The following is a 6113-nucleotide window of genomic DNA, read 5'->3' as shown; positions in this document are numbered from 1 at the left end:
AAGAGTAAAAAAAAAATTCTTTAATATAGTATTGGTAAATTAAAATCAATAATATATAAAATTATAATACATCATAATACATACTTCATAATACATCATGAAGTGGGTATACAATGTTAGTTCCACATTTGAAAATCAAACATTTTAACTTACCATATGAACAGAATAAAAAAGGAAATCATATCATAATCTCAATATATACAGAAAAGCATTTGCAAAATTCAATATCCATTCAAGATTAAAAACTTTCAGCAAACTAGAAATAGAAGAAAACATCCTCAACCTGATAAAAACTATCTACACAAAACACAGATTTAACCTCATCTTTAATTCTAAAACACTTAACGCTTCCCCTCTAAGATCAGGAATAATATGCAAGGATGACTATTCTCACTACTTCTATTTAACATTGTACTGGTATACTAACCTGCACAATAAGGCAAGAAAAAGAAATAAAAGGCATACAGATTGGAAAACAAGAAGTAAAACTATCTTTGTTTAAAGATGACATGATCCTACATAGAGAAAATTCCAAAGAATCTATCAAAAAAGCTATTAGAACTTATAAATAAATTTAGTAAGGTCACAAGATACAGGGCCAATATACAAAAAGTTGTCTTATTTCTAGTAAAAAAATAATTATAAATTGAAAAGTGAAAAACAATGGCATATACTATAGAATCAAAATGTAAAATACTCAAGAATACATTTAACAATATATGTCAAGGCCTATACACCAAAAACTATAGAATATTGCTCTGAGAACAGTTTTAAAAAGATCTAAATAAAGGAAGAGATATGCCCTGTTTATGCACAGGGAGAATCAATATTGTTAAGAAGTCAGTTCTTGCCAAATATAGCTATTTCTAGACTTTTTACTCTGTTCCATTGACCTATATGTCTATCTTTTAACCAATACCAACTTGTCTTGATGACTATACCTTTATAGTTAATCTTAAAATCAGGTGGTGTGAGACTTCCAATGCTCTTTTGAACTTTTTTTGGCTCCTCTGGCCTTTGGAATTTCTTTACACATTTTAGGACCATCTTGTCAATTTTAGAACCAGCTTCTCAAAACTGGTTATAGTTGTAGTAGAGATTTTAATAAAACTATAGATAACCTATATATAATAACTTAGATCAACTGCCTTCAACAAAGATGTAAATCAACAGAAAAAAGTTTGCTTTTTCAATAGATGGTGCTTGAACAATTGAATGTCCATATGTGGAAGGAAGGAAGGAAAGAAGGAAGGAAGAATAAACCTCTGCCCCTATCTCACACCATACACAAAAATTAATTTGTGAAGATCACAGACCTAAATGTAAGAGCTAAAAATACAAAACTCTAAGAAATCACAGGAAAAAAAATCTTTATGATCTTGAGTCAACCAAAGATTGCGTATATAGAACACAAAAAGCATAAACCATAAAGAAAAACTGTTATTGAAAGTCATAAATATGAAAAACCTCCGCTCCTCAAAAGACACTAAGAATATGAAAAGATAAGCCTTAGGCTGGAGAATATAGTTCCAAAACATTTACCTGATAAAGGACTTGTATTTGGAATAAAATATAAAGAATTCTTACAACACAATAAATAGCCCATTAAAAATGGACAAAAGATTTGGACAGACACTGAAGAAGGTATATGGATGGCAAATAAGCACATGAAAAAATGCCCAATATCATTAATCACCAGGGAAATACAAATTAAAACCACAATGACATAGCAACTACTACTATTCAACTACTATAATAGATAAAATCTAAAAGACTAACAATATCAAGTGCTATCAAGGATGAAGAATAACTAGAACACTATCATATTGCCAGAAGAAATGCAAAATTGTTCAGCCATTTTGGAAAACAATTTGTCAGTTTCTTATAAAATGAATACACACTTACACAGCCCAGAAACTCTACTCCTAAGTATTTACCTAAAAGAAAACATATTCCCACATAAAGACTGGTATGTAAATGCTTATAGTAGTAGCTTTATTCATAATAGCCAAAAACTGGAAACAACCAAAAAGACCCACCTCCTCCTCCAGGAGGAACACTGAGGGTCCGTGCCATAGGAATCCATAAAATGTGGAGTTTTGAAACTCAGGCATGTGCCTGAAATAAAAACGCTCAGCCACAAGCCAGGTGAACAGAGTTCTAAAGGAAACCCAGGAGACAACAGTGATTGATTGCTTTTCTGTGAAGGCTCACTGAAGAGTGGGGGTGCAAACTTTCAGCTCCACAGCTAGAGAGTGGGGCCCAGCCATATTCATCCTGCCCATGGTTGTTGAAAGCCTTCAGAGAGCAAAACAGCACCACATAATGGAATCCAGAGCCACTTACACTGAGCCCTACCTCTGCCAAGAGAGGCACATTTGCAATAGGGCAAGTCCACCTGAGAATCAGCACATCAGGCCCCTTCCCCAGAAGACCAGCACAAACAACTCGACCTCACCAAGTTTACTGATCATACAAGGCTGCAAAGCTTCAGCTCTTGGGGAAACAGTATACAGCATTCTTTGTATTTTTATCCTTTAGTCTTTTAGTATTATTTTTTTCAGTTATTTTCTTTTTTTATTCTTTTTTAACTTTTAATTTTATATATACATTATATATATTTTTGTTTCCTTTCATTGTATTTTATCTTATTTTACATATATATAAAAGTTTACATATATATATGTTTTCTTTCTTTCTTTTTTTCTTATTTTGGGATCTAGTTTCTTTTAACAAGAAGACCAAAAAACACCCAGAATCATGTTTTTTGCTTTGGTTTGGTTTGGTTTCCTTTGTTTTTGTTTATGTATTGTTCAGTTTCTGTTATTATTATTGCTTTTTTTTTTTCTCTCTTTCTTCTTTTCTTTTCTGGACAAAATGACCAGATGGAGAAATTCACCCCAAAAGAAACAACAGAAGGTAGTAGTCACTAACAGGGATTTAATCAATTTAGAGAAAATAAGATGTCTGAACTAGAATTTAAAACAATGAATATAAAGATACTAACTAGGCTTGAAAAAAGTATAGAAGACAATAGGAAACCCCTTACTGTAGAAAAAAAAGAACTAAACTCTAGTCAGGCCAAAATTAAAAATGCTATTATTAAAATGCACTCCCAAGTGGAGACCATAAAATAGAGAATGAATGAATCAGAAGAGTGAAAAAGTGATATGGAAGATAAAATGATGGAAAATAAGGAAGCTGAAAAGAAGGGAAAAATTATTAGATCACAAATTTAGACATAGGAAACTCTGTGATTCCATAAAGTGAAATAATACCCATATTCTAGGAGTCCCAGAAGACAAGGAGCAGGAAAAAGAGGCAGAAGGTTTATTTGAACAAATTATAGCTCAGAACTTCCCTAATCTGGGGAAGGAAACAGGCATTTAAGTCCAGGAGGCACAGAGAACCCTACTCAAAATCAACAAAAATAAGTCAACATTTCAACATATTATAGTGAAGCTTGCAAATTTCAAAATTAAGAGAAAATCCTGAAAGCAGCTTGGGACAAGAGGTCCTTAACCTAAAAGGGTAGTCACATAAGGCTGGCAGTAGACCTGTCCACAGAGAGAAGGCAGGCCAGAAAGGACTGGCATGATATATTCAATGTGCTAAGTAGGAAAAATATGCAGCCAAGAATACTTTATCCAGCAAGACTGTCATTCAGCATAGAAGGAGAGATAAAGAAGATTCCAGGACAAACAAAACTGAAGGAATTTGTGAACACTATACCAGCACTGCAAGAAATATTACAGGGGATCCTTTGAGTGGAGAGAGAGACCAAAAGTAACAAAGACCAGAAAGGAACAGAGACAATCTACAGAAACAGGGACTTTACAGGTAATACATGGATATTAAATTCATATCTTTTTTTTTTAAAGATTTTATTTATTTATTTGACAGACAGAGACACAGCGAGAGAGGGAACACAAGCAGGGGGAGTGGGAGAGGGAGAAGCAGGCTCCCCGCAGAGCAGGGAGCCCGATGTGGGACTCGATCCCAGGACCCTGGGATCATGACCTGAGCTGAAGGCAGTCGCTCAACCGACTGAGCCATCCAGGCGCCCTAAATTCGTATCTTTCAATAGTTACTCTGAATGTAATTGGACTAAATGCTACAATCAAACAACACAGGCTATCAGATTGGATTTAAAAGAAAGGCTCATTGATATGCTGCTTTACAAGAGACTCATTTTAGACACAAGGACACCTCAGAATCAAAGTGAGAGGGTGGAGAGTGATTTATCATGTTAATGGACATAAAAAGAAAGATGGGGTAGCCATCCTTATATAAGACAAATTAGATTTTAAACCAAAGACTGTAGTAAGGGATGAAGCAGGACACTATATATTACTTAAGGGGTCTTACTCAAAAAGATCTAACAATTATATTTATGCTCCTAACCAGGGAGCAGTCAATTACATAAACCAATTAATAAAAAATTTAAAGAAACACAGTGATAATAATACAATCATAGTAGGGGACTTTAACACCCCACTCACAGCAATGGACAGATCATTTAAGCAGATCAACAAGGAGACAAGGACTTTGACTAACACACGGGACCAGATGGACTTCACAGATAATATACAACATTCCAACCTAAAGCAACAGAATACACATTCTTCTGAGTGCACATCAAACATTCTCCAGAATAGATCACATACTGGGTCACAAATCAAGTCTCAACTGGTACCAAAAGACTGGAATTATTCTTTGCATATTTTCAGACCACAATGTCTTGAAACTTGAACTCAATCACAAGAGGAAATTTGGAAGAACTCAAACACTTGGTGGGTAAAGAGCACCCTACTAAAGAATGAATGGGTCAACCAGAAAATTAAAGAAGAATTTTAAAAAATTCATGGAAACAACTGGAAATGAAAACACAACTGTTCAAAACTTTGGGATACAGCAAAGGCCATCCTAAGAGGGAAGTACAAAGCAATACAAGCCTTTCTCAAGAAACAAGAAAGGTCTCAAAGCAGGGCTTTTTCCCGACGTGCCTCTCTCCTGGTTTCATGGAGTTTCCTCACAGCATAGCCCCCAAATGCCAGTCTTCACTCCCGCCTCAAATGAAGAAACAAAGACTACCTCCTGCCACCAAGTCACAGGAGATGTCGATATCTCAGCACTTGCCTAAGGGAGAAAAAGAACAGCAAGAAACAATTGAACATATTGATGAAGTACAAAATGAAATAGACAGACTTAATGAACAAGCCAGTGAGGAGATTTTGAAAGTAGAACAGAAATATAACAAACTCCGCCAACCATTTTTTCAGAAAAGGTCGGAATTGATCGCCAAAATCCCCAATTTTTGGGTAACAACATTTGTCAACCATCCACAAGTGTCTGCACTGCTTGGGGAGGAGGATGAAGAGGTGCTGCATTATTTGACAAGAGTTGAAGTGACAGAATTTGAAGATATTAAATCAGGTTACAGAATAGATTTTTATTTTGATGAAAACCCTTACTTTGAAAATAAAGTTCTCTCCAAAGAATTTCATCTGAATGAGAGTGGTGATCCATCTTCAAAGTCCACCAAAATCAAATGGAAATCTGGAAAGGATTTGATGAAACATTCAAGTCAAACACAGAATAAAGCCAGCAGGAAGAGACAACATGAGGAACCAGAGAGCTTCTTCACCCGGTTTACTGACCATTCTGATGCAGGTGCAGATGAGTTAGGAGAGGTCATCAAAGATGATATTTGGCCAAATCCATTATAGTACTACTTGGTTCCTGATATGGATGATGAAGAAGGGGAAGGACAAGAAGATGATGATGATGAAGAAGAAGAAGGATTGGAAGATATCGAAGAAGAAGGAGATGAGGATGAAGATGAAGATGATGATGAGGGGGAGGAAGAAGAGGAGGATGAAGGAGAAGATGCTAATGGAACACTGATGGATTCCAACCTTCCTTTTTTAATTTTCTTCAGTCCCTGGGAGGAAGTTGCAGTCCTTTTTTTTTTTTTCCTCCTCTTGTGCTCATTTGCCCTGTTTTTTGAAGTCTTTTTTCTCTCCCTTTATACCATGGTTCTCAACTTATTCTGGGGGGAAACACCTTGAGCAGAACACAGTGGGAAAAGAATCTCTACCCCTTTCTGTTCG

General features: G+C 35.5%; 1 pseudogene; it reads left to right on the top strand.

Annotated features, from left to right (window-relative positions):
- Nucleotides 1-5006: 5006 nt before the first annotated feature.
- Nucleotides 5007-6106, top strand: LOC102751141 (protein SET-like; annotated as a pseudogene).
- Nucleotides 6107-6113: the final 7 nt, after the last annotated feature.

This window comes from Leptonychotes weddellii, chromosome 14, assembly GCF_054177405.1.
Source record: "Leptonychotes weddellii isolate Sample4059 chromosome 14, ASM5417740v2, whole genome shotgun sequence".
NCBI lineage: Eukaryota > Metazoa > Chordata > Mammalia > Carnivora > Phocidae > Leptonychotes > Leptonychotes weddellii.
The sequence above is the reverse complement of the archived record's forward strand: the minus strand, read 5'-3'. Positions and strand labels throughout refer to the sequence as shown.